Genomic DNA, 26,113 nt, shown 5'->3' with positions numbered 1-26,113 from the left:
AATTTCTTTAAATTAATTTTTAAAAAAATGTTAAAAGAAGCAAAGAAAATGCTTACAGCACCTAGGGTTCCCAAGCGGTCACCCATCTAAGTACTAACTAGGCTCGATGTTGCTTAACTTCGGTGATCGGACGAGAACCGGTGTTTTCAACGTGATATGGCCGTAAACATCAGAGAAGTAAATTTTAATGTATTTATTCTATAATATCATACTAAAGCAATTTTATTTTTCAGAACATTTGATTTCTTTCAATTTATATAGAAATTGAGGCTTTAACATTTATTTTTTTGCAACTTAAAAGCGAAAAATACGGCCGCACATATATTCATTATTTCTCATTTGCGCGATCAGTATCAATGCTGGGTATAATCTGTAAATAAATTGGTGCTATTTTATATCCGACCCAATGGATATAACGGTCGTATAACGTCATTACACCGGCATATAATAACATTGTTTCGAACGCACTGGCGCACAAAATGTGAATTGTTTTCTGGTAAAGATGAACGTGTATAACGGGTGCCAAGCAAATAAAAACTTAAATGACCGTAAGAGTGAGAAGGAAAATAGGGAAAGTTAATAAGTCGTTAAAGTGTGCAATGTATAGGTAGTAGTATATGATGTGAATGATTAGTAAGTGTTGTTGCCAGCGTTTAACTGTTCAGCACTGTGAAGGTGAACGATAATTTGTTTTTTATAGAAAGATCGCTAAGATGGCACTGTGAAGATGAAAGATAATGTCTTTTTACCGAAGGATTGCCAAGTTATATACAAAGTGAAAGAAAGAAAAATACATTCTAAAAAATGAAAATGATTTAGTATAAGTTTATAGAATAAATAGATTAAAATTTACTGTATAGATGTTTACGGCCATATCACGTTGAAAGCACCGGTTCTCGTCCGATGACCGAAATTAAGCAACATCGAGCCTAGTTAGTACTTAGATGGGTGACCGCTTGGGAACCCTAGGTGCTGTAAGCATTCTTTTTCTTTTTAATTTACACAAGCTGTAAATTTTAACAAGCATTAAAACAGCGGATTCAATTTATTTTCATCAGGACTTATTCTTTGTAAGCCTGGCACTTATTATATCGTCCACTTTTTGCCGAACCGCTAAGTTACAGGGACGTATACACACCACCATCGGTTGTCATGCGATGTTGGGGAACAGACACAAACATATACACGCACATACATACATATATATATATATATATATATATATATATATATATATATATATATATATATATATACATGTATACACATGTATACGACGGGCTTCTTTCAGTTTCCGTCTACCAAAACCACTCATAAGGCTTTGGTCGTCCCGAGACTATAGTAGAAGACACTTGCCCAAGGTGCCACGCAGTGGGACTGAACCCGGAACCATGTGGTTGGAAAAGTTAAGCATCCCAACGGGCATCATCTGGCACCTCGGTAAGGCGAGCTGCAAACAATGACTAAAAGTTCGTGCTTAGTGGTCCAGTCCCTACAAACATATCGAATGCCAGAGGTTGAAAGAGATAGTTCACTGCCAATTCCCAGAACAAGCATATGAATTTTTTTAGAAACTAACGCAACTATTATCTCCCTTTATAGAGTCACAGAATATGCAAATCGTTTGAATTATGGGAGAGAATGCTTTACACTATTTGTTCCTGTTCTCTCAGGTTGATGGTTGTTCAACAGTGAACATGACATGAAAGCTATTTTCAATATCTTCACGGGAAAACTTTTCAGCTGCACGATCATCACTGTCAACAAGTTTCATGGATAAGTAGTAGTCTTACAAGAGGTTCCCACCCGCTGAATTTTGGTTAATCTGCGTATGCTGTCTGTATTTCATATTGAAAGTAAATCGAATCCACTTTCTTTTATCATATTACATTGTCAAAATTCAATTTGTTTAAATTAATTTTTAAAAAAGTTTTAAAAGAAGCAAAAAAAATGCTTACAGCACCTAGGGTTCCCAAGCGGTCACCCATCTAAGTACTAACTAGGCTCGATGTTACTTAACTTCGGTGATCGGACGAGAACCGGTGTTTTCAACGTGATATGGCCGTAAACATCAGAGAAGTAAATTTTAATGTATTTATTCTATAATATCATACTAAAGCAATTTTATTTTTCAGAACATTTGATTTCTTTCAATTTATATAGAAATTGAGGCTTTCACATTTATTTTTTTGCAACTTAAAAGCGAAAAATACGGCCGCACATATATTCATTATTTCTCATTTGCGCGATCAGTATCAATGCTGGGTATAATCTGTAAATAAATTGGTGCTATTTTATATCCGACCCAATGGATATAACGGTCGTATAACGTCATTACACCGGCATATAATAACATTGTTTCGAAAGCACTGGCGCACAAAATGTGAATTGTTTTCTGGTAAAGATGAACGTGTATAACGGGTGCCAAGCAAATAAAAACTTAAATGACCGTAAGAGTGAGAAGGAAAATAGGGAAAGTTCATAATTCGTTAAAGTGTGCAATGTATAGGTAGTAGTATATGATGTGAATGATTAGTAAGTGTTGTTGCCAGCGTTTAACTGTTCAGCACTGTGAAGGTGAACGATAATTTGTTTTTTATAGAAAGATCGCTAAGATGGCACTGTGAAGAAGAAAGATAATGTCTTTTTACCGAAGGATTGCCAAGTTATATACAAAGTGAAAGAAAGAAAAATACATTCTAAAAAATGAAAATGATTTAGTATAAGTTTATATAATAACTAGATTAAAATTTACTGTATAGATGTTTACGGCCATATCACGTTGAAAGCACCGGTTCTCGTCCGATCACCGAAGTTAAGCAACATCGAGCCTAGTTAGTACTTAGATGGGTGACCGCTTGGGAACCCTAGGTGCTGTAAGCATTCTTTTTCTTTTTAATTTACACAAGCTGTAAATTTTAACAAGCATTAAAACAGCGGATTCAATTTATTTTCATCAGGACTTATTCTTTGTAAGCCTGGCACTTATTATATCGTCCACTTTTTGCCGAACCGCTAAGTTACAGGGACGTATACACACCACCATCGGTTGTCATGCGATGTTGGGGAACAGACACAAACATATACACGCACATACATACACATATATATATATATATATAAATATATATATATATATATATATATATATATATATATATATATATATATATATACACACATGTATACACATGTATACGACGGGCTTCTTTCAGTTTCCGTCTACCAAAACCACTCATAAGGCTTTGGTCGTCCCGAGACTATAGTAGAAGACACTTGCCCAAGGTGCCACGCAGTGGGACTGAACCCGGAACCATGTGGTTGGAAAAGTTAAGCATCCCAACGGGCATCATCTGGCACCTCGGTAAGGCGAGCTGCAAACAATGACTGAAAGTTCGTGCTTAGTGGTCCAGTCCCTACAAACATATCGAATGCCAGAGGTTGGAAGAGATAGTTCACTGCCAGTTCCCAGAACAAGCATATGAATTTTTTTAGAAACTAACGCAACTATTATCTCCCTTTATAGAGTCACAGAATATGCAAATCGTTTGAATTATGGGAGAGAATGCTTTACACTATTTGTTCCTGTTCTCTCAGGTTGATGGTTGTTCAACAGTGAACATGACATGAAAGCTATTTTCAATATCTTCACGGGAAAACTTTTCAGCTGCACGATCATCACTGTCAACAAGTTTCATGGATAAGTAGTAGTCTTACAAGAGGTTCCCACCCGCTGAATTTTGGTTAATCTGCGTATGCTGTCTGTATTTCATATTGAAAGTAAATCGAATCCACTTTCTTTTATCATATTACATTGTCAAAATTCAATTTGTTTAAATTAATTTTTAAAAAAGTTTTAAAAGAAGCAAAAAAAATGCTTACAGCACCTAGGGTTCCCAAGCGGTCACCCATCTAAGTACTAACTAGGCTCGATGTTACTTAACTTCGGTGATCGGACGAGAACCGGTGTTTTCAACGTGATATGGCCGTAAACATCAGAGAAGTAAATTTTAATGTATTTATTCTATAATATCATACTAAAGCAATTTTATTTTTCAGAACATTTGATTTCTTTCAATTTATATAGAAATTGAGGCTTTCACATTTATTTTTTTGCAACTTAAAAGCGAAAAATACGGCCGCACATATATTCATTATTTCTCATTTGCGCGATCAGTATCAATGCTGGGTATAATCTGTAAATAAATTGGTGCTATTTTATATCCGACCCAATGGATATAACGGTCGTATAACGTCATTACACCGGCATATAATAACATTGTTTCGAAAGCACTGGCGCACAAAATGTGAATTGTTTTCTGGTAAAGATGAACGTGTATAACGGGTGCCAAGCAAATAAAAACTTAAATGACCGTAAGAGTGAGAAGTAAAATAGGGAAAGTTAATAAGTCGTTAAAGTGTGCAATGTATAGGTAGTAGTATATGATGTGAATGATTAGTAAGTGTTGTTGCCAGCGTTTAACTGCTCAGCACTGTGAAGGTGAACGATAATTTGTTTTTTATAGAAAGATCGCTAAGATGGCACTGTGAAGATGAAAGATAATGTCTTTTTACCGAAGGATTGCCAAGTTATATACAAAGTGAAAGAAAGAAAAATACATTCTAAAAAATGAAAATGATTTAGTATAAGTTTATAGAATAAATAGATTAAAATTTACTGTATAGATGTTTACGGCCATATCACGTTGAAAGCACCGGTTCTCGTCCGATCACCGAAGTTAAGCAACATCGAGCCTAGTTAGTACTTAGATGGGTGACCGCTTGGGAACCCTAGGTGCTGTAAGCATTCTTTTTCTTTTTAATTTACACAAGCTGTAAATTTTAACAAGCATTAAAACAGCGGATTCAATTTATTTTCATCAGGACTTATTCTTTGTAAGCCTGGCACTTATTATATCGTCCACTTTTTGCCGAACCGCTAAGTTACAGGGACGTATACACACCACCATCGGTTGTCATGCGATGTTGGGGAACAGACACAAACATATACACGCACATACATACATATATATATATATATATATATATATATATATATATATATACATGTATACACATGTATACGACGGGCTTCTTTCAGTTTCCGTCTACCAAAACCACTCATAAGGCTTTGGTCGTCCCGAGACTATAGTAGAGGACACTTGCCCAAGGTGCCAAGCAGTGGGACTGAACCCGGAACCATGTGGTTGGAAAAGTTAAGCATCCCAACGGGCATCATCTGGCACCTCGGTAAGGCGAGCTGCAAACAATGACTAAAAGTTCGTGCTTAGTGGTCCAGTCCCTACAAACATATCGAATGCCAGAGGTTGAAAGAGATAGTTCACTGCCAGTTCCCAGAACAAGCATATGAATTTTTTTAGAAACTAACGCAACTATTATCTCCCTTTATAGAGTCACAGAATATACAAATCGTTTGAATTATGGGAGAGAATGCTTTACACTATTTGTTCCTGTTCTCTCAGGTTGATGGTTGTTCAACAGTGAACATGACATGAAAGCTATTTTCAATATTTTCACGGGAAAACTTTTCAGCTGCACGATCATCACTGTCAACAAGTTTCATGGATAAGTAGTAGTCTTACAAGAGGTTCCCACCCGCTGAATTTTGGTTAATCTGCGTATGCTGTCTGTATTTCATATTGAAAGTAAATCGAATCCACTTTCTTTTATCATATTACATTGTCAAAATTCAATTTGTTTAAATTAATTTTTAAAAAAGTTTTAAAAGAAGCAAAAAAAATGCTTACAGCACCTAGGGTTCCCAAGCGGTCACCCATCTAAGTACTAACTAGGCTCGATGTTGCTTAACTTCGGTGATCGGACGAGAACCGGTGTTTTCAACGTGATATGGCCGTAAACATCAGAGAAGTAAATTTTAATGTATTTATTCTATAATATCATACTAAAGCAATTTTATTTTTCAGAACATTTGATTTCTTTCAATTTATATAGAAATTGAGGCTTTAACATTTATTTTTTTGCAACTTAAAAGCGAAAAATACGGCCGCACATATATTCATTATTTCTCATTTGCGCGATCAGTATCAATGCTGGGTATAATCTGTAAATAAATTGGTGCTATTTTATATCCGACCCAATGGATATAACGGTCGTATAACGTCATTACACCGGCATATAATAACATTGTTTCGAAAGCACTGGCGCACAAAATGTGAATTGTTTTCTGGTAAAGATGAACGTGTATAACGGGTGCCAAGCAAATAAAAACTTAAATGACCGTAAGAGTGAGAAGTAAAATAGGGAAAGTTAATAAGTCGTTAAAGTGTGCAATGTATAGGTAGTAGTATATGATGTGAATGATTAGTAAGTGTTGTTGCCAGCGTTTAACTGTTCAGCACTGTGAAGGTGAACGATAATTTGTTTTTTATAGAAAGATCGCTAAGATGGCACTGTGAAGATGAAAGATAATGTCTTTTTACCGAAGGATTGCCAAGTTATATACAAAGTGAAAAAAAGAAAAATACATTCTAAAAAATGAAAATGATTTAGTATAAGTTTATAGAATAAATAGATTAAAATTTACTGTATAGATGTTTACGGCCATATCACGTTGAAAGCACCGGTTCTCGTCCGATCACCGAAGTTAAGCAACATCGAGCCTAGTTAGTACTTAGATGGGTGACCGCTTGGGAACCCTAGGTGCTGTAAGCATTCTTTTTCTTTTTAATTTACACAAGCTGTAAATTTTAACAAGCATTAAAACTGCGGATTCAATTTATTTTCATCAGGACTTATTCTTTGTAAGCCTGGCACTTATTATATCGACCACTTTTTGCCGAACCGCTAAGTTACAGGGACGTATACACACCACCATCGGTTGTCATGCGATGTTGGGGAACAGACACAAACATATACACGCACATACATACATATATATATATATATATATATATATATATATATATATACACATGTATACACATGTATACGACGGGCTTCTTTCAGTTTCCGTCTACCAAAACCACTCATAAGGCTTTGGTCGTCTCGAGACTATAGTAGAAGACACTTGCCCAAGGTGCCACGCAGTGGGACTGAACCCGGAACCATGTGGTTGGAAAAGTTAAGCATCCCAACGGGCATCATCTGGCACCTCGGTAAGGCGAGCTGCAAACAATGACTAAAAGTTCGTGCTTAGTGGTCCAGTCCCTACAAACATATCGAATGCCAGAGGTTGAAAGAGATAGTTCACTGCCAGTTCCCAGAACAAGCATATGAATTTTTTTAGAAACTAACGCAACTATTATCTCCCTTTATAGAGTCACAGAATATGCAAATCGTTTGAATTATGGGAGAGAATGCTTTACACTATTTGTTCCTGTTCTCTCAGGTTGATGGTTGTTCAACAGTGAACATGACATGAAAGCTATTTTCAATATTTTCACGGGAAAACTTTTCAGCTGCACGATCATCACTGTCAACAAGTTTCATGGATAAGTAGTAGTCTTACAAGAGGTTCCCACCCGCTGAATTTTGGTTAATCTGCGTATGCTGTCTGTATTTCATATTGAAAGTAAATCGAATCCACTTTCTTTTATCATATTATATTGTCAAAATTCAATTTGTTTAAATTAATTTTTAAAAAAGTTTTAAAAGAAGCAAAAAAAATGCTTACAGCACCTAGGGTTCCCAAGCGGTCACCCATCTAAGTACTAACTAGGCTCGATGTTGCTTAACTTCGGTGATCGGACGAGAACCGGTGTTTTCAACGTGATATGGCCGTAAACATCAGAGAAGTAAATTTTAATGTATTTATTCTATAATATCATACTAAAGCAATTTTATTTTTCAGAACATTTGATTTCTTTCAATTTATATAGAAATTGAGGCTTTAACATTTATTTTTTTGCAACTTAAAAGCGAAAAATACGGCCGCACATATATTCATTATTTCTCATTTGCGCGATCAGTATCAATGCTGGGTATAATCTGTAAATAAATTGGTGCTATTTTATATCCGACCCAATGGATATAACGGTCGTATAACGTCATTACACCGGCATATAATAACATTGTTTCGAAAGCACTGGCGCACAAAATGTGAATTGTTTTCTGGTAGAGATGAACGCGTATAACGTGTGCCAAGCAAATAAAAACTTAAATGACCGTAAGAGTGAGAAGGAAAATAGGGAAAGTTCATAAGTCGTTAAAGTGTGCAATGTATAGGTAGTAGTATATGATGTGAATGATTAGTAAGTGTTGTTGCCAGCGTTTAACTGTTCAGCACTGTGAAGGTGAACGATAATTTGTTTTTTATAGAAAGATCGCTAAGATGGCACTGTGAAGATGAAAGATAATGTCTTTTTACCGAAGGATTGCCAAGTTATATACAAAGTGAAAGAAAGAAAAATACATTCTAAAAAATGAAAATGATTTAGTATAAGTTTATAGAATAAATAGATTAAAATTTACTGTATAGATGTTTACGGCCATATCACGTTGAAAGCACCGGTTCTCGTCCGATCACCGAAGTTAAGCAACATCGAGCCTAGTTAGTACTTAGATGGGTGACCGCTTGGGAACCCTAGGTGCTGTAAGCATTCTTTTTCTTTTTAATTTACACAAGCTGTAAATTTTAACAAGCATTAAAACTGCGGATTCAATTTATTTTCATCAGGACTTATTCTTTGTAAGCCTGGCACTTATTATATCGACCACTTTTTGCCGAACCGCTAAGTTACAGGGACGTATACACACCACCATCGGTTGTCATGCGATGTTGGGGAACAGACACAAACATATACACGCACATACATACATATATATATATATATATATATATATATATATATATACACATGTATACACATGTATACGACGGGCTTCTTTCAGTTTCCGTCTACCAAAACCACTCATAAGGCTTTGGTCGTCCCGAGACTATAGTAGAGGACACTTGCCCAAGGTGCCAAGCAGTGGGACTGAACCCGGAACCATGTGGTTGGAAAAGTTAAGCATCCCAACGGGCATCATCTGGCACCTCGGTAAGGCGAGCTGCAAACAATGACTAAAAGTTCGTGCTTAGTGGTCCAGTCCCTACAAACATATCGAATGCCAGAGGTTGAAAGAGATAGTTCACTGCCAGTTCCCAGAACAAGCATATGAATTTTTTTAGAAACTAACGCAACTATTATCTCCCTTTATAGAGTCACAGAATATGCAAATCGTTTGAATTATGGGAGAGAATGCTTTACACTATTTGTTCCTGTTCTCTCAGGTTGATGGTTGTTCAACAGTGAACATGACATGAAAGCTATTTTCAATATTTTCACGGGAAAACTTTTCAGCTGCACGATCATCACTGTCAACAAGTTTCATGGATAAGTAGTAGTCTTACAAGAGGTTCCCACCCGCTGAATTTTGGTTAATCTGCGTATGCTGTCTGTATTTCATATTGAAAGTAAATCGAATCCACTTTCTTTTATCATATTATATTGTCAAAATTCAATTTGTTTAAATTAATTTTTAAAAAAGTTTTAAAAGAAGCAAAAAAAATGCTTACAGCACCTAGGGTTCCCAAGCGGTCACCCATCTAAGTACTAACTAGGCTCGATATTGCTTAACTTCGGTGATCGGACGAGAACCGGTGTTTTCAACGTGATATGGCCGTAAACATCAGAGAAGTAAATTTTAATGTATTTATTCTATAATATCATACTAAAGCAATTTTATTTTTCAGAACATTTGATTTCTTTCAATTTATATAGAAATTGAGGCTTTAACATTTATTTTTTTGCAACTTAAAAGCGAAAAATACGGCCGCACATATATTCATTATTTCTCATTTGCGCGATCAGTATCAATGCTGGGTATAATCTGTAAATAAATTGGTGCTATTTTATATCCGACCCAATGGATATAACGGTCGTATAACGTCATTACACCGGCATATAATAACATTGTTTCGAAAGCACTGGCGCACAAAATGTGAATTGTTTTCTGGTAGAGATGAACGCGTATAACGTGTGCCAAGCAAATAAAAACTTAAATGACCGTAAGAGTGAGAAGGAAAATAGGGAAAGTTCATAAGTCGTTAAAGTGTGCAATGTATAGGTAGTAGTATATGATGTGAATGATTAGTAAGTGTTGTTGCCAGCGTTTAACTGTTCAGCACTGTGAAGGTGAACGATAATTTGTTTTTTATAGAAAGATCGCTAAGATGGCACTGTGAAGATGAAAGATAATGTCTTTTTACCGAAGGATTGCCAAGTTATATACAAAGTGAAAGAAAGAAAAATACATTCTAAAAAATGAAAATGATTTAGTATAAGTTTATAGAATAAATAGATTAAAATTTACTGTATAGGTGTTTACGGCCATATCACGTTGAAAGCACCGGTTCTCGTCCGATCACCGAAGTTAAGCAACATCGAGCCTAGTTAGTACTTAGATGGGTAACCGCTTGGGAACCCTAGGTGCTGTAAGCATTCTTTTTCTTTTTAATTTACACAAGCTGTAAATTTTAACAAGCATTAAAACAGCGGATTCAATTTATTTTCATCAGGACTTATTCTTTGTAAGCCTGGCACTTATTATATCGTCCACTTTTTGCCGAACCGCTAAATTACAAGGACGTATACACACCACCATCGGTTGTCATGCGATGTTGGGGAACAGACACAAACATATACACGCACATACATACATATATATATATATATATATATATATATATATATATATATATATACACATGTATACGACGGGCTTCTTTCAGTTTCCGTCTACCAAAACCACTCATAAGGCTTTGGTCGTCTCGAGACTATAGTAGAAGACACTTGCCCAAGGTGCCACGCAGTGGGACTGAACCCGGAACCATGTGGTTGGAAAAGTTAAGCATCCCAACGGGCATCATCTGGCACCTCGGTAAGGCGAGCTGCAAACAATGACTAAAAGTTCGTGCTTAGTGGTCCAGTCCCTACAAACATATCGAATGCCAGAGGTTGAAAGAGATAGTTCACTGCCAGTTCCCAGAACAAGCATATGAATTTTTTTAGAAACTAACGCAACTATTATCTCCCTTTATAGAGTCACAGAATATGCAAATCGTTTGAATTATGGGAGAGAATGCTTTACACTATTTGTTCCTGTTCTCTCAGGTTGATGGTTGTTCAACAGTGAACATGACATGAAAGCTATTTTCAATATTTTCACGGGAAAACTTTTCAGCTGCACGATCATCACTGTCAACAAGTTTCATGGATAAGTAGTAGTCTTACAAGAGGTTCCCACCCGCTGAATTTTGGTTAATCTGCGTATGCTGTCTGTATTTCATATTGAAAGTAAATCGAATCCACTTTCTTTTATCATATTATATTGTCAAAATTCAATTTGTTTAAATTAATTTTTAAAAAAGTTTTAAAAGAAGCAAAAAAAATGCTTACAGCACCTAGGGTTCCCAAGCGGTCACCCATCTAAGTACTAACTAGGCTCGATGTTGCTTAACTTCGGTGATCGGACGAGAACCGGTGTTTTCAACGTGATATGGCCGTAAACATCAGAGAAGTAAATTTTAATGTATTTATTCTATAATATCATACTAAAGCAATTTTATTTTTCAGAACATTTGATTTCTTTCAATTTATATAGAAATTGAGGCTTTAACATTTATTTTTTTGCAACTTAAAAGCGAAAAATACGGCCGCACATATATTCATTATTTCTCATTTGCGCGATCAGTATCAATGCTGGGTATAATCTGTAAATAAATTGGTGCTATTTTATATCCGACCCAATGGATATAACGGTCGTATAACGTCATTACACCGGCATATAATAACATTGTTTCGAAAGCACTGGCGCACAAAATGTGAATTGTTTTCTGGTAGAGATGAACGCGTATAACGTGTGCCAAGCAAATAAAAACTTAAATGACCGTAAGAGTGAGAAGGAAAATAGGGAAAGTTCATAAGTCGTTAAAGTGTGCAATGTATAGGTAGTAGTATATGATGTGAATGATTAGTAAGTGTTGTTGCCAGCGTTTAACTGTTCAGCACTGTGAAGGTGAACGATAATTTGTTTTTTATAGAAAGATCGCTAAGATGGCACTGTGAAGATGAAAGATAATGTCTTTTTACCGAAGGATTGCCAAGTTATATACAAAGTGAAAGAAAGAAAAATACATTCTAAAAAATGAAAATGATTTAGTATAAGTTTATAGAATAAATAGATTAAAATTTACTGTATAGATGTTTACGGCCATATCACGTTGAAAGCACCGGTTCTCGTCCGATCACCGAAGTTAAGCAACATCGAGCCTAGTTAGTACTTAGATGGGTGACCGCTTGGGAACCCTAGGTGCTGTAAGCATTCTTTTTAATTTACACAAGCTGTAAATTTTAACAAGCATTAAAACAGCGGATTCAATTTATTTTCATCAGGACTTATTCTTTGTAAGCCTGGCACTTATTATATCGTCCACTTTTTGCCGAACCGCTAAGTTACAGGGACGTATACACACCACCATCGGTTGTCATGCGATGTTGGGGAACAGACACAAACATATACACGCACATACATACATATATATATATATATATATATATATATATATATACACATGTATACACATGTATACGACGGGCTTCTTTCAGTTTCCGTCTACCAAAACCACTCATAAGGCTTTGGTCGTCCCGAGACTATAGTAGAAGACACTTGCCCAAGGTGCCACGCAGTGGGACTGAACCCGGAACCATGTGGTTGGAAAAGTTATGCATCCCAACGGGCATCATCTGGCACCTCGGTAAGGCGAGCTGCAAACAATGACTAAAAGTTCGTGCTTAGTGGTCCAGTCCCTACAAACATATCGAAAGCAAGATTTTGAAAGAGATAGTTCACTGCCAGTTCCCAGAACAAGCATATGAATTTTTTTAGAAACTAACGCAACTATTATCTCCCTTTATAGAGTCACAGAATATGCAAATCGTTTGAATTATGGGAGAGAATGCTTTACACTATTTGTTCCTGTTCTCTCAGGTTGATGGTTGTTCAACAGTGAACATGACATGAAAGCTATTTTCAATATCTTCACGGGAAAACTTTTCAGCTGCACGATCATCACTGTCAACAAGTTTCATGGATAAGTAGTAGTCTTACAAGAGGTTCCCACCCGCTGAATTTTGGTTAATCTGCGTATGCTTTCTGTATTTCATATTGAAAGTAAATCGAATCCACTTTCTTTTATCATATTACATTGTCAAAATTCAATTTGTTTAAATTAATTTTTAAAAAATTTTTAAAAGAAGCAAAAAAAATGTTTACAGCACCTAGGGTTCCCAAGCGGTCACCCATCTAAGTACTAACTAGGCTCGATGTTGCTTAACTTCGGTGATCGGACGAGAACCGGTGTTTTCAACGTGATATGGCCGTAAACATCAGAGAAGTAAATTTTAATGTATTTATTCTATAATATCATACTAAAGCAATTTTATTTTTCAGAACATTTGATTTCTTTCAATTTATATAGAAATTGAGGCTTTAACATTTATTTTTTTGCAACTTAAAAGCGAAAAATACGGCCGCACATATATTCATTATTTCTCATTTGCGCGATCAGTATCAATGCTGGGTATAATCTGTAAATAAATTGGTGCTATTTTATATCCGACCCAATGGATATAACGGTCGTATAACGTCATTACACCGGCATATAATAACATTGTTTCGAAAGCACTGGCGCACAAAATGTGAATTGTTTTCTGGTAAAGATGAACGTGTATAACGGGTGCCAAGCAAATAAAAACTTAAATGACCGTAAGAGTGAGAAGGAAAATAGGGAAAGTTCATAAGTCGTTAAAGTGTGCAATGTATAGGTAGTAGTATATGATGTGAATGATTAGTAAGTGTTGTTGCCAGCGTTTAACTGTTCAGCACTGTGAAGGTGAACGATAATTTGTTTTTTATAGAAAGATCGCTAAGATGGCACTGTGAAGATGAAAGATAATGTCTTTTTACCGAAGGATTGCCAAGTTATATACAAACTGAAAGAAAGAAAAATACATTCTAAAAAATGAAAATGATTTAGTATAAGTTTATAGAATAAATAGATTAAAATTTACTGCATAGATGTTTACGGCCATATCACGTTGAAAGCACCGGTTCTCGTCCGATCACCGAAGTTAAGCAACATCGAGCCTAGTTAGTACTTAGATGGGTGACCGCTTGGGAACCCTAGGTGCTGTAAGCATTCTTTTTCTTTTTAATTTACACAAGCTGTAAATTTTAACAAGCATTAAAACAGCGGATTCAATTTATTTTCATCAGGACTTATTCTTTGTAAGCCTGGCACTTATTATATCGTCCACTTTTTGCCGAACCGCTATGTTACAGGGACGTATACACACCACCATCGGTTGTCATGCGATGTTGGGGAACAGACACAAACATATACACGCACATACATACATATATATATATATATATATATATATACACATGTATACACATGTATACGACGGGCTTCTTTCAGTTTCCGTCTACCAAAACCACTCATAAGGCTTTGGTCGTCCCGAGACTATAGTAGAAGACACTTGCCCAAGGTGCCACGCAGTGGGACTGAACCCGGAACCATGTGGTTGGAAAAGTTAAGCATCCCAACGGGCATCATCTGGCACCTCGGTAAGGCGAGCTGCAAACAATGACTAAAAGTTCGTGCTTAGTGGTCCAGTCCCTACAAACATATCGAATGCCAGAGGTTGAAAGAGATAGTTCACTGCCAGTTCCCAGAACAAGGATATGAATTTTTTTAGAAACTAACGCAACTATTATCTCCCTTTATAGAGTCACAGAATATGCAAATCGTTTGAATTATGGGAGAGAATGCTTTACACTATTTGTTCCTGTTCTCTCAGGTTGATGGTTGTTCAACAGTGAACATGACATGAAAGCTATTTTCAATATCTTCACGGGAAAACTTTTCAGCTGCACGATCATCACTGTCAACAAGTTTCATGGATAAGTAGTAGTCTTACAAGAGGTTCCCACCCGCTGAATTTTGGTTAATCTGCGTATGCTTTCTGTATTTCATATTGAAAGTAAATCGAATCCACTTTCTTTTATCATATTACATTGTCAAAATTCAATTTGTTTAAATTAATTTTTAAAAAAATTTTAAAAGAAGCAAAAAAAATGCTTACAGCACCTAGGGTTCCCAAGCGGTCACCCATCTAAGTACTAACTAGGCTCGATGTTGCTTAACTTCGGTGATCAGACGAGAACCGGTGTTTTCAACGTGATATGGCCGTAAACATCAGAGAAGTAAATTTTAATGTATTTATTCTATAATATCATACTAAAGCAATTTTATTTTTCAGAACATTTGATTTCTTTCAATTTATATAGAAATTGAGGCTTTAACATTTATTTTTTTGCAACTTAAAAGCGAAAAATACGGCCGCACATATATTCATTATTTCTCATTTGCGCGATCAGTATCAATGCTGGTTATAATCTGTAAATAAATTGGTGCTATTTTATATCCGACCCAATGGATATAACGGTCGTATAACGTCATTACACCGGCATATAATAACATTGTTTCGAAAGCACTGGCGCACAAAATGTGAATTGTTTTCTGGTAAAGATGAACGTGTATAACGGGTGCCAAGCAAATAAAAACTTAAATGACCGTAAGAGTGAGAAGGAAAATAGGGAAAGTTCATAAGTCGTTAAAGTGTGCAATGTATAGGTAGTAGTATATGATGTGAATGATTAGTAAGTGTTGTTGCCAGCGTTTAACTGTTCAGCACTGTGAAGGTGAACGATAATTTGTTTTTTATAGAAAGATCGCTAAGATGGCACTGTGAAGATGAAAGATAATGTCTTTTTACCGAAGGATTGCCAAGTTATATACAAAGTGAAAGAAAGAAAAATACATTCTAAAAAATGAAAATGATTTAGTATAAGTTTATAGAATAAATAGATTAAAATTTACTGTATAGATGTTTACGGCCATATCACGTTGAAAGCACCGGTTCTCGTCCGATCACCGAAGTTAAGCAACATCGAGCCTAGTTAGTACTTAGATGGGTGACCGCTTGGGAACCCTAGGTGCTGTAAGCATTCTTTTTCTTTTTAATTTACACAAGCTGTAAATTTTAACAAGCATTAAAACAGCGGATTCAATTTATTTTCATCAGGACTTATTCTTTGTAAGCCTGGCACTTATTATATCGTCCACTTTTTGCCGAACCGCTAAGTTACAGGGACGTATACACACCACCATCGGTTGTCATGCGATGTTGGGGAACAGACACAAACATATACACGCACATACATACATATATATATATATATATATATATATATATATATACACATGTATACACATGTATACGACGGGCTTCTTTCAGTTTCCGTCTACCAAAACCACTCATAAGGCTTTGGTCGTCCCGAGACTATAGTAGAAGACACTTGCCCAAGGTGCCACGCAGTGGGACTGAACCCGGAACCATGTGGTTGGAAAAGTTATGCATCCCAACGGGCATCATCTGGCACCTCGGTAAGGCGAGCTGCAAACAATGACTAAAAGTTCGTGCTTAGTGGTCCAGTCCCTACAAACATATCGAAAGCAAGATTTTGAAAGAGATAGTTCACTGCCAGTTCCCAGAACAAGCATATGAATTTTTTTAGAAACTAACGCAACTATTATCTCCCTTTATAGAGTCACAGAATATGCAAATCGTTTGAATTATGGGAGAGAATGCTTTACACTATTTGTTCCTGTTCTCTCAGGTTGATGGTTGTTCAACAGTGAACATGACATGAAAGCTATTTTCAATATCTTCACGGGAAAACTTTTCAGCTGCACGATCATCACTGTCAACAAGTTTCATGGATAAGTAGTAGTCTTACAAGAGGTTCCCACCCGCTGAATTTTGGTTAATCTGCGTATGCTTTCTGTATTTCATATTGAAAGTAAATCGAATCCACTTTCTTTTATCATATTACATTGTCAAAATTCAATTTGTTTAAATTAATTTTTAAAAAATTTTTAAAAGAAGCAAAAAAAATGTTTACAGCACCTAGGGTTCCCAAGCGGTCACCCATCTAAGTACTAACTAGGCTCGATGTTGCTTAACTTCGGTGATCGGACGAGAACCGGTGTTTTCAACGTGATATGGCCGTAAACATCAGAGAAGTAAATTTTAATGTATTTATTCTATAATATCATACTAAAGCAATTTTATTTTTCAGAACATTTGATTTCTTTCAATTTATATAGAAATTGAGGCTTTAACATTTATTTTTTTGCAACTTAAAAGCGAAAAATACGGCCGCACATATATTCATTATTTCTCATTTGCGCGATCAGTATCAATGCTGGGTATAATCTGTAAATAAATTGGTGCTATTTTATATCCGACCCAATGGATATAACGGTCGTATAACGTCATTACACCGGCATATAATAACATTGTTTCGAAAGCACTGGCGCACAAAATGTGAATTGTTTTCTGGTAAAGATGAACGTGTATAACGGGTGCCAAGCAAATAAAAACTTAAATGACCGTAAGAGTGAGAAGGAAAATAGGGAAAGTTCATAAGTCGTTAAAGTGTGCAATGTATAGGTAGTAGTATATGATGCGAATGATTAGTAAGTGTTGTTGCCAGCGTTTAACTGTTCAGCACTGTGAAGGTGAACGATAATTTGTTTTTTATAGAAAGATCGCTAAGATGGCACTGTGAAGATGAAAGATAATGTCTTTTTACCGAAGGATTGCCAAGTTATATACAAAGTGAAAGAAAGAAAAATACATTCTAAAAAATGAAAATGATTTAGTATAAGTTTATAGAATAAATAGATTAAAATTTACTGTATAGATGTTTACGGCCATATCACGTTGAAAGCACCGGTTCTCGTCCGATCACCGAAGTTAAGCAACATCGAGCCTAGTTAGTACTTAGATGGGTGACCGCTTGGGAACCCTAGGTGCTGTAAGCATTCGTTTTCTTTTTAATTTACACAAGCTGTAAATTTTAACAAGCATTAAAACAGCGGATTCAATTTATTTTCATCAGGACTTATTCTTTGTAAGCCTGGCACTTATTATATCGTCCACTTTTTGCCGAACCGCTAAGTTACAGGGACGTATACACACCACCATCGGTTGTCATGCGATGTTGGGGAACAGACACAAACATATACACGCACATACATACATATATATATATATATATATATATATATATATATATATATATATATATATATATATATATATATATATATATATATACACATGTATACACATGTATACGACGGGCTTCTTTCAGTTTCCGTCTACCAAAACCACTCATAAGGCTTTGGTCGTCCCGAGACTATAGTAGAAGACACTTGCCCAAGGTGCCACGCAGTGGGACTGAACCCGGAACCATGTGGTTGGAAAAGTTAAGCATCCCAACGGGCATCATCTGGCACCTCGGTAAGGCGAGCTGCAAACAATGACTAAAAGTTCGTGCTTAGTGGTCCAGTCCCTACAAACATATCGAATGCCAGAGGTTGAAAGAGATAGTTCACTGCCAGTTCCCAGAACAAGGATATGAATTTTTTTAGAAACTAACGCAACTATTATCTCCCTTTATAGAGTCACAGAATATGCAAATCGTTTGAATTATGGGAGAGAATGCTTTACACTATTTGTTCCTGTTCTCTCAGGTTGATGGTTGTTCAACAGTGAACATGACATGAAAGCTATTTTCAATATCTTCACGGGAAAACTTTTCAGCTGCACGATCATCACTGTCAACAAGTTTCATGGATAAGTAGTAGTCTCACAAGAGGTTCCCACCCGCTGAATTTTGGTTAATCTGCGTATGCTTTCTGTATTTCATATTGAAAGTAAATCGAATCCACTTTCTTTTATCATATTACATTATCAAAATTCAATTTGTTTAAATTAATTTTTAAAAAAATGTTAAAAGAAGCAAAAAAAATGCTTACAGCACCTAGGGTTCCCAAGCGGTCACCCATCTAAGTACTAACTAGGCTCGATGTTGATTAACTTCGGTGATCGGACGAGAACCGGTGTTTTCAACGTGATATGGCCGTAAACATCAGAGAAGTAAATTTTAATGTATTTATTCTATAATATCATACTAACGCAATTTTATTTTTCAGAACATTTGATTTCTTTCAATTTATATAGAAATTGAGGCTTTAACATTTATTTTTTTGCAACTTAAAAGCGAAAAATACGGCCGCACATATATTCATTATTTCTCATTTGCGCGATCAGTATCAATGCTGGTTATAATCTGTAAATAAATTGGTGCTATTTTATATCCGACCCAATGGATATAACGGTCGTATAACGTCATTACACCGGCATATAATAACATTGTTTCGAAAGCACTGGCGCACAAAATGTGAATTGTTTTCTGGTAAAGATGAACGTGTATAACGGGTGCCAAGCAAATAAAAACTTAAATGACCGTAAGAGTGAGAAGGAAAATAGGGAAAGTTAATAAGTCGTTAAAGTGTGCAATGTATAGGTAGTAGTATATGATGTGAATGATTAGTAAGTGTTGTTGCCAGCGTTTAACTGTTCAGCACTGTGAAGGTGAACGATAATTTGTTTTTTATAGAAAGATCGCTAAGATGGCACTGTGAAGATGAAAGATAATGTCTTTTTACCGAAGGATTGCCAAGTTATATACAAAGTGAAAGAAAGAAAAATACATTCTAAAAAATGAAAATGATTTAGTATAAGTTTATAGAATAAATAGATTAAAATTTACTGTATAGATGTTTACGGCCATATCACGTTGAAAGCCCCGGTTCTCGTCCGATCACCGAAGTTAAGCAACATCGAGCCTAGTTAGTACTTAGATGGGTGACCGCTTGGGAACCCTAGGTGCTGTAAGCATTCTTTATCTTTTTAATTTACACAAGCTGTAAATTTTAACAAGCATTAAAACAGCGGATTCAATTTATTTTCATCAGGACTTATTCTTTGTAAGCCTGGCACTTATTATATCGTCCACTTTTTGCCGAACCGCTAAGTTACAGGGACGTATACACACCACCATCGGTTGTCATGCGATGTTGGGGAACAGACACAAACATATACACGCACATACATACATATATATATATATATATATATATATATATACACATGTATACACATGTATACGACGGGCTTCTTTCAGTTTCCGTCTACCAAAACCACTCATAAGGCTTTGGTCGTCCCGAGACTATAGTAGAAGACACTTGCCCAAGGTGCCACGCAGTGGGACTGAACCCGGAACCATGTGGTTGGAAAAGTTAAGCATCCCAACGGGCATCATCTGGCACCTCGGTAAGGCGAGCTGCAAACAATGACTAAAAGTTCGTGCTTAGTGGTCCAGTCCCTACAAACATATCGAATGCAAGAGTTTGAAAGAGATATTTCACTGCCAGTTCCCAGAACAAGCATATGAATTTTTTTAGAAACTAACGCAACTATTATCTCCCTTTATAGAGTCACAGAATATGCAAATCGTTTGAATTATGGGAGAGAATGCTTTACACTATTTGTTCCTGTTCTCTCAGGTTGATGGTTGTTCAACAGTGAACATGACATGAAAGCTATTTTCAATATCTTCACGGGAAAACTTTTCAGCTGCACGATCATCACTGTCAACAAGTTTCATGGATAAGTAGTAGTCTTACAAGAGGTTCCCACCCGCTGAATTTTGGTTAATCTGCGTATGCTTTCTGTATTTCATATTGAAAGTAAATCGAATCCACTTTCTTTTATCATATTACATTGTCAAAATTCAATTTGTTTAAATTAATTTTTAAAAAAATGTTAAAAGAAGCAAAACAAATGCTTACAGCACCTAGGGTTCCCAAGCGGTCACCCATCTAAGTACTAACTAGGCTCGATGTTGCTTAACTTCGGTGATCGGACGAGAACCGGTGTTTTCAACGTGATATGGCCGTAAACATCAGAGAAGTAAATTTTAATGTATTTATTCTATAATATCATACTAAAGCAATTTTATTTTTCAGAACATTTGATTTCTTTCAATTTATATAGAAATTGAGGCTTTAACATTTATTTTTTTGCAACTTAAAAGCGAAAAATACGGCCGCACATATATTCATTATTTCTCATTTGCGCGATCAGTATCAATGCTGGGTATAATCTGTAAATAAATTGGTGCTATTTTATATCCGACCCAATGGATATAACGGTCGTATAACGTCATTACACCGGCATATAATAACATTGTTTCGAAAGCACTGGCGCACAAAATGTGAATTGTTTTCTGGTAAAGATGAACGTGTATAACGGGTGCCAAGCAAATAAAAACTTAAATGACCTTAAGAGTGAGAAGGAAAATAGGGAAAGTTCATAAGTCGTTAAAGTGTGCAATGTATAGGTAGTAGTATATGATGTGAATGATTAGTAAGTGTTGTTGCCAGCGTTTAACTGTTCAGCACTGTGAAGGTGAACGATAATTTGTTTTTTATAGAAAGATCGCTAAGATGGCACTGTGAAGATGAAAGATAATGTCTTTTTACCGAAAGATTGCCAAGTTATATACAAAGTGAAAGAAAGAAAAATACATTCTAAAAAATGAAAATGATTTAGTATAAGTTTATAGAATAAATAGATTAAAATTTACTGTATAGATGTTTACGGCCATATCACGTTGAAAGCACCGGTCCTCGTCCGATCACCGAAGTTAAGCAACATCGAGCCTAGTTAGTACTTAGATGGGTGACCGCTTGGGAACCCTAGGTGCTGTAAGCATTCGTTTTCTTTTTAATTTACACAAGCTGTAAATTTTAACAAGCATTAAAACAGCGGATTCAATTTATTTTCATCAGGACTTATTCTTTGTAAGCCTGGCACTTATTATATCGTCCACTTTTTGCCGAACCGCTAAGTTACAGGGACGTATACACACCACCATCGGTTGTCATGCGATGTTGGGGAACAGACACAAACATATACACGCACATACATACATATATATATATATATATATACATATATACACACACATGTATACACATGTATACGACGGGCTTCTTTCAGTTTCCGTCTACCAAAACCACTCATAAGGCTTTGGTCGTCCCGAGACTATAGTAGAAGACACTTGCCCAAGGTGCCACGCAGTGGGACTGAACCCGGAACCATGTGGTTGGAAAAGTTAAGCATCCCAACGGGCATCATCTGGCACCTCGGTAAGGCGAGCTGCAAACAATGACTAAAAGTTCGTGCTTAGTGGTCCAGTCCCTACAAACATATCGAATGCAAGAGTTTGAAAGAGATAGTTCACTGCCAGTTCCCAGAACAAGCATATGAATTTTTTTAGAAACTAACGCAACTATTATCTCCCTTTATAGAGTCACAGAATATGCAAATCGTTTGAATTATGGGAGAGAATGCTTTACACTATTTGTTCCTGTTCTCTCAGGTTGATGGTTGTTCAACAGTGAACATGACATGAAAGCTATTTTCAATATCTTCACGGGAAAACTTTTCAGCTGCACGATCATCACTGTCAACAAGTTTCATGGATAAGTAGTAGTCTTACAAGAGGTTCCCACCCGCTGAATTTTGGTTAATCTGCGTATGCTTTCTGTATTTCATATTGAAAGTAAATCGAATCCACTTTCTTTTATCATATTACATTGTCAAAATTCAATTTGTTTAAATTATTTTTTAAAAAAATTTTAAAAGAAGCAAAAAAAATGCTTACAGCACCTAGGGTTCCCAAGCGGTCACCCATCTAAGTACTAACTAGGCTCGATGTTGCTTAACTTCGGTGATCAGACGAGAACCGGTGTTTTCAACGTGATATGGCCGTAAACATCAGAGAAGTAAATTTTAATGTATTTATTCTATAATATCATACTAAAGCAATTTTATTTTTCAGAACATTTGATTTCTTTCAATTTATATAGAAATTGAGGCTTTAACATTTATTTTTTTGCAACTTAAAAGCGAAAAATACGGCCGCACATATATTCATTATTTCTCATTTGCGCGATCAGTATCAATGCTGGGTATAATCTGTAAATAAATTGGTGCTATTTTATATCCGACCCAATGGATATAACGGTCGTATAACGTCATTACACCGGCATATAATAACATTGTTTCGAAAGCACTGGCGCACAAAATGTGAATTGTTTTCTGGTAAAGATGAACGTGTATAACGGGTGCCAAGCAAATAAAAACTTAAATGACCGTAAGAGTGAGAAGGAAAATAGGGAAAGTTCATAAGTCGTTAAAGTGTGCAATGTATAGGTAGTAGTATATGATGTGAATGATTAGTAAGTGTTGTTGCCAGCGTTTAACTGTTCAGCACTGTGAAGGTGAACGATAATTTGTTTTTTATAGAAAGATCGCTAAGATGGCACTGTGAAGATGAAAGATAATGTCTTTTTACCGAAAGATTGCCAAGTTATATACAAAGTGAAAGAAAGAAAAATACATTCTAAAAAATGAAAATGATTTAGTATAAGTTTATAGAATAAATAGATTAAAATTTACTGTATAGATGTTTACGGCCATATCACGTTGAAAGCACCGGTTCTCGTCCGATCACCGAAGTTAAGCAACATCGAGCCTAGTTAGTACTTAGATGGGTGACCGCTTGGGAACCCTAGGTGCTGTAAGCATTCTTTTTCTTTTTAATTTACACAAGCTGTAAATTTTAACAAGCATTAAAACAGCGGATTCAATTTATTTTCATCAGGACTTATTCTTTGTAAGCCTGGCACTTATTATATCGTCCACTTTTTGCCGAACCGCTAAGTTACAGGGACGTATACACACCACCATCGGTTGTCATGCGATGTTGGGGAACAGACACAAACATATACACGCACATACATACATATATATATATATATATATATATATATATACACATGTATACACATGTATACGACGGGCTTCTTTCAGTTTCCGTCTACCAAAACCACTCATAAGGCTTTGGTCGTCCCGAGACTATAGTAGAAGACACTTGCCCAAGGTGCCACGCAGTGGGACTGAACCCGGAACCATGTGGTTGGAAAAGTTAAGCATCCCAACGGGCATCATCTGGCACCTCGGTAAGGCGAGCTGCAAACAATGACTAAAAGTTCGTGCTTAGTGGTCCAGTCCCTACAAACATATCGAATGCAAGAGTTTGAAAGAGATATTTCACTGCCAGTTCCCAGAACAAGCATATGAATTTTTTTAGAAACTAACGCAACTATTATCTCCCTTTATAGAGTCACAGAATATGCAAATCGTTTGAATTATGGGAGAGAATGCTTTACACTATTTGTTCCTGTTCTCTCAGGTTGATGGTTGTTCAACAGTGAACATGACATGAAAGCTATTTTCAATATCTTCACGGGAAAACTTTTCAGCTGCACGATCATCACTGTCAACAAGTTTCATGGATAAGTAGTAGTCTTACAAGAGGTTCCCACCCGCTGAATTTTGGTTAATCTGCGTATGCTTTCTGTATTTCATATTGAAAGTAAATCGAATCCACTTTCTTTTATCATATTACATTGTCAAAATTCAATTTGTTTAAATTAATTTTTAAAAAAATGTTAAAAGAAGCAAAACAAATGCTTACAGCACCTAGGGTTCCCAAGCGGTCACCCATCTAAGTACTAACTAGGCTCGATGTTGCTTAACTTCGGTGATCGGACGAGAACCGGTGTTTTCAACGTGATATGGCCGTAAACATCAGAGAAGTAAATTTTAATGTATTTATTCTATAATATCATACTAAAGCAATTTTATTTTTCAGAACATTTGATTTCTTTCAATTTATATAGAAATTGAGGCTTTAACATTTATTTTTTTGCAACTTAAAAGCGAAAAATACGGCCGCACATATATTCATTATTTCTCATTTGCGCGATCAGTATCAATGCTGGGTATAATCTGTAAATAAATTGGTGCTATTTTATATCCGACCCAATGGATATAACGGTCGTATAACGTCATTACACCGGCATATAATAACATTGTTTCGAAAGCACTGGCGCACAAAATGTGAATTGTTTTCTGGTAAAGATGAACGTGTATAACGGGTGCCAAGCAAATAAAAACTTAAATGACCGTAAGAGTGAGAAGGAAAATAGGGAAAGTTCATAAGTCGTTAAAGTGTGCAATGTATAGGTAGTAGTATATGATGTGAATGATTAGTAAGTGTTGTTGCCAGCGTTTAACTGTTCAGCACTGTGAAGGTGAACGATAATTTGTTTTTTATAGAAAGATCGCTAAGATGGCACTGTGAAGATGAAAGATAATGTCTTTTTACCGAAAGATTGCCAAGTTATATACAAAGTGAAAGAAAGAAAAATACATTCTAAAAAATGAAAATGATTTAGTATAAGTTTATAGAATAAATAGATTAAAATTTACTGTATAGATGTTTACGGCCATATCACGTTGAAAGCACCGGTCCTCGTCCGATCACCGAAGTTAAGCAACATCGAGCCTAGTTAGTACTTAGATGGGTGACCGCTTGGGAACCCTAGGTGCTGTAAGCATTCGTTTTCTTTTTAATTTACACAAGCTGTAAATTTTAACAAGCATTAAAACAGCGGATTCAATTTATTTTCATCAGGACTTATTCTTTGTAAGCCTGGCACTTATTATATCGTCCACTTTTTGCCGAACCGCTAAGTTACAGGGACGTATACACACCACCATCGGTTGTCATGCGATGTTGGGGAACAGACACAAACATATACACGCACATACATACATATATATATATATATATATACATATATACACACACATGTATACACATGTATACGACGGGCTTCTTTCAGTTTCCGTCTACCAAAACCACTCATAAGGCTTTGGTCGTCCCGAGACTATAGTAGAAGACACTTGCCCAAGGTGCCACGCAGTGGGACTGAACCCGGAACCATGTGGTTGGAAAAGTTAAGCATCCCAACGGGCATCATCTGGCACCTCGGTAAGGCGAGCTGCAAACAATGACTAAAAGTTCGTGCTTAGTGGTCCAGTCCCTACAAACATATCGAATGCAAGAGTTTGAAAGAGATAGTTCACTGCCAGTTCCCAGAACAAGCATATGAATTTTTTTAGAAACTAAC

General features: G+C 36.0%; 28 non-coding genes across 28 annotated transcripts; 14 read left to right on the top strand and 14 right to left on the bottom strand.

Annotated features, from left to right (window-relative positions):
* Positions 1-49: 49 nt before the first annotated feature.
* On the bottom strand, positions 50-168 carry LOC149129618 (5S ribosomal RNA). Its single transcript, XR_016239551.1, has one exon. It is a non-coding gene; the product is annotated as a 5S ribosomal RNA (ribosomal RNA).
* A 694-nt stretch (positions 169-862) lies between these two features.
* Positions 863-981, top strand: LOC149129617 (5S ribosomal RNA). The gene has a single exon (XR_016239530.1). It is a non-coding gene; the product is annotated as a 5S ribosomal RNA (ribosomal RNA).
* Positions 982-1,951: 970 nt separating this feature from the next.
* Positions 1,952-2,070, bottom strand: LOC149129616 (5S ribosomal RNA). The gene has a single exon (XR_016239312.1). It is a non-coding gene; the product is annotated as a 5S ribosomal RNA (ribosomal RNA).
* A 694-nt stretch (positions 2,071-2,764) lies between these two features.
* LOC149129615 (5S ribosomal RNA) lies at positions 2,765-2,883 on the top strand. The gene has a single exon (XR_016239812.1). It is a non-coding gene; the product is annotated as a 5S ribosomal RNA (ribosomal RNA).
* A 992-nt stretch (positions 2,884-3,875) lies between these two features.
* On the bottom strand, positions 3,876-3,994 carry LOC149129614 (5S ribosomal RNA). The gene has a single exon (XR_016239311.1). It is a non-coding gene; the product is annotated as a 5S ribosomal RNA (ribosomal RNA).
* A 694-nt stretch (positions 3,995-4,688) lies between these two features.
* Positions 4,689-4,807, top strand: LOC149129613 (5S ribosomal RNA). Its single transcript, XR_016239811.1, has one exon. It is a non-coding gene; the product is annotated as a 5S ribosomal RNA (ribosomal RNA).
* Positions 4,808-5,761: 954 nt separating this feature from the next.
* LOC149129612 (5S ribosomal RNA) lies at positions 5,762-5,880 on the bottom strand. The gene has a single exon (XR_016239549.1). It is a non-coding gene; the product is annotated as a 5S ribosomal RNA (ribosomal RNA).
* Positions 5,881-6,574: 694 nt separating this feature from the next.
* On the top strand, positions 6,575-6,693 carry LOC149129611 (5S ribosomal RNA). Its single transcript, XR_016239810.1, has one exon. It is a non-coding gene; the product is annotated as a 5S ribosomal RNA (ribosomal RNA).
* A 954-nt stretch (positions 6,694-7,647) lies between these two features.
* Positions 7,648-7,766, bottom strand: LOC149129610 (5S ribosomal RNA). Its single transcript, XR_016239548.1, has one exon. It is a non-coding gene; the product is annotated as a 5S ribosomal RNA (ribosomal RNA).
* Positions 7,767-8,460: 694 nt separating this feature from the next.
* LOC149129609 (5S ribosomal RNA) lies at positions 8,461-8,579 on the top strand. Its single transcript, XR_016239809.1, has one exon. It is a non-coding gene; the product is annotated as a 5S ribosomal RNA (ribosomal RNA).
* A 952-nt stretch (positions 8,580-9,531) lies between these two features.
* LOC149129608 (5S ribosomal RNA) lies at positions 9,532-9,650 on the bottom strand. Its single transcript, XR_016239261.1, has one exon. It is a non-coding gene; the product is annotated as a 5S ribosomal RNA (ribosomal RNA).
* A 694-nt stretch (positions 9,651-10,344) lies between these two features.
* Positions 10,345-10,463, top strand: LOC149129607 (5S ribosomal RNA). Its single transcript, XR_016240010.1, has one exon. It is a non-coding gene; the product is annotated as a 5S ribosomal RNA (ribosomal RNA).
* A 950-nt stretch (positions 10,464-11,413) lies between these two features.
* LOC149129606 (5S ribosomal RNA) lies at positions 11,414-11,532 on the bottom strand. Its single transcript, XR_016239547.1, has one exon. It is a non-coding gene; the product is annotated as a 5S ribosomal RNA (ribosomal RNA).
* A 694-nt stretch (positions 11,533-12,226) lies between these two features.
* LOC149129605 (5S ribosomal RNA) lies at positions 12,227-12,345 on the top strand. The gene has a single exon (XR_016239807.1). It is a non-coding gene; the product is annotated as a 5S ribosomal RNA (ribosomal RNA).
* A 944-nt stretch (positions 12,346-13,289) lies between these two features.
* Positions 13,290-13,408, bottom strand: LOC149129604 (5S ribosomal RNA). The gene has a single exon (XR_016239735.1). It is a non-coding gene; the product is annotated as a 5S ribosomal RNA (ribosomal RNA).
* A 694-nt stretch (positions 13,409-14,102) lies between these two features.
* On the top strand, positions 14,103-14,221 carry LOC149129603 (5S ribosomal RNA). The gene has a single exon (XR_016239806.1). It is a non-coding gene; the product is annotated as a 5S ribosomal RNA (ribosomal RNA).
* Positions 14,222-15,163: 942 nt separating this feature from the next.
* LOC149129602 (5S ribosomal RNA) lies at positions 15,164-15,282 on the bottom strand. The gene has a single exon (XR_016239993.1). It is a non-coding gene; the product is annotated as a 5S ribosomal RNA (ribosomal RNA).
* A 694-nt stretch (positions 15,283-15,976) lies between these two features.
* On the top strand, positions 15,977-16,095 carry LOC149129601 (5S ribosomal RNA). The gene has a single exon (XR_016239805.1). It is a non-coding gene; the product is annotated as a 5S ribosomal RNA (ribosomal RNA).
* Positions 16,096-17,045: 950 nt separating this feature from the next.
* Positions 17,046-17,164, bottom strand: LOC149129600 (5S ribosomal RNA). Its single transcript, XR_016239622.1, has one exon. It is a non-coding gene; the product is annotated as a 5S ribosomal RNA (ribosomal RNA).
* A 694-nt stretch (positions 17,165-17,858) lies between these two features.
* LOC149129599 (5S ribosomal RNA) lies at positions 17,859-17,977 on the top strand. Its single transcript, XR_016239804.1, has one exon. It is a non-coding gene; the product is annotated as a 5S ribosomal RNA (ribosomal RNA).
* Positions 17,978-18,969: 992 nt separating this feature from the next.
* On the bottom strand, positions 18,970-19,088 carry LOC149129598 (5S ribosomal RNA). The gene has a single exon (XR_016239284.1). It is a non-coding gene; the product is annotated as a 5S ribosomal RNA (ribosomal RNA).
* A 694-nt stretch (positions 19,089-19,782) lies between these two features.
* LOC149129597 (5S ribosomal RNA) lies at positions 19,783-19,901 on the top strand. Its single transcript, XR_016239374.1, has one exon. It is a non-coding gene; the product is annotated as a 5S ribosomal RNA (ribosomal RNA).
* A 946-nt stretch (positions 19,902-20,847) lies between these two features.
* LOC149129596 (5S ribosomal RNA) lies at positions 20,848-20,966 on the bottom strand. The gene has a single exon (XR_016239546.1). It is a non-coding gene; the product is annotated as a 5S ribosomal RNA (ribosomal RNA).
* A 694-nt stretch (positions 20,967-21,660) lies between these two features.
* On the top strand, positions 21,661-21,779 carry LOC149129595 (5S ribosomal RNA). The gene has a single exon (XR_016239399.1). It is a non-coding gene; the product is annotated as a 5S ribosomal RNA (ribosomal RNA).
* A 948-nt stretch (positions 21,780-22,727) lies between these two features.
* On the bottom strand, positions 22,728-22,846 carry LOC149129594 (5S ribosomal RNA). The gene has a single exon (XR_016239992.1). It is a non-coding gene; the product is annotated as a 5S ribosomal RNA (ribosomal RNA).
* Positions 22,847-23,540: 694 nt separating this feature from the next.
* Positions 23,541-23,659, top strand: LOC149129593 (5S ribosomal RNA). Its single transcript, XR_016239803.1, has one exon. It is a non-coding gene; the product is annotated as a 5S ribosomal RNA (ribosomal RNA).
* Positions 23,660-24,605: 946 nt separating this feature from the next.
* LOC149129592 (5S ribosomal RNA) lies at positions 24,606-24,724 on the bottom strand. The gene has a single exon (XR_016239545.1). It is a non-coding gene; the product is annotated as a 5S ribosomal RNA (ribosomal RNA).
* Positions 24,725-25,418: 694 nt separating this feature from the next.
* On the top strand, positions 25,419-25,537 carry LOC149129591 (5S ribosomal RNA). Its single transcript, XR_016239398.1, has one exon. It is a non-coding gene; the product is annotated as a 5S ribosomal RNA (ribosomal RNA).
* Positions 25,538-26,113: the final 576 nt, after the last annotated feature.

The sequence above is a fragment of the Octopus bimaculoides genome, unplaced genomic scaffold (genome assembly GCF_046866305.1).
Source record: "Octopus bimaculoides isolate indiv1 unplaced genomic scaffold, ASM4686630v1 contig39, whole genome shotgun sequence".
Lineage (NCBI taxonomy): Eukaryota > Metazoa > Mollusca > Cephalopoda > Octopoda > Octopodidae > Octopus > Octopus bimaculoides.
Note: the sequence above shows the minus strand (reverse complement) of the source record. Positions and strands in the feature narration are given on the sequence as shown.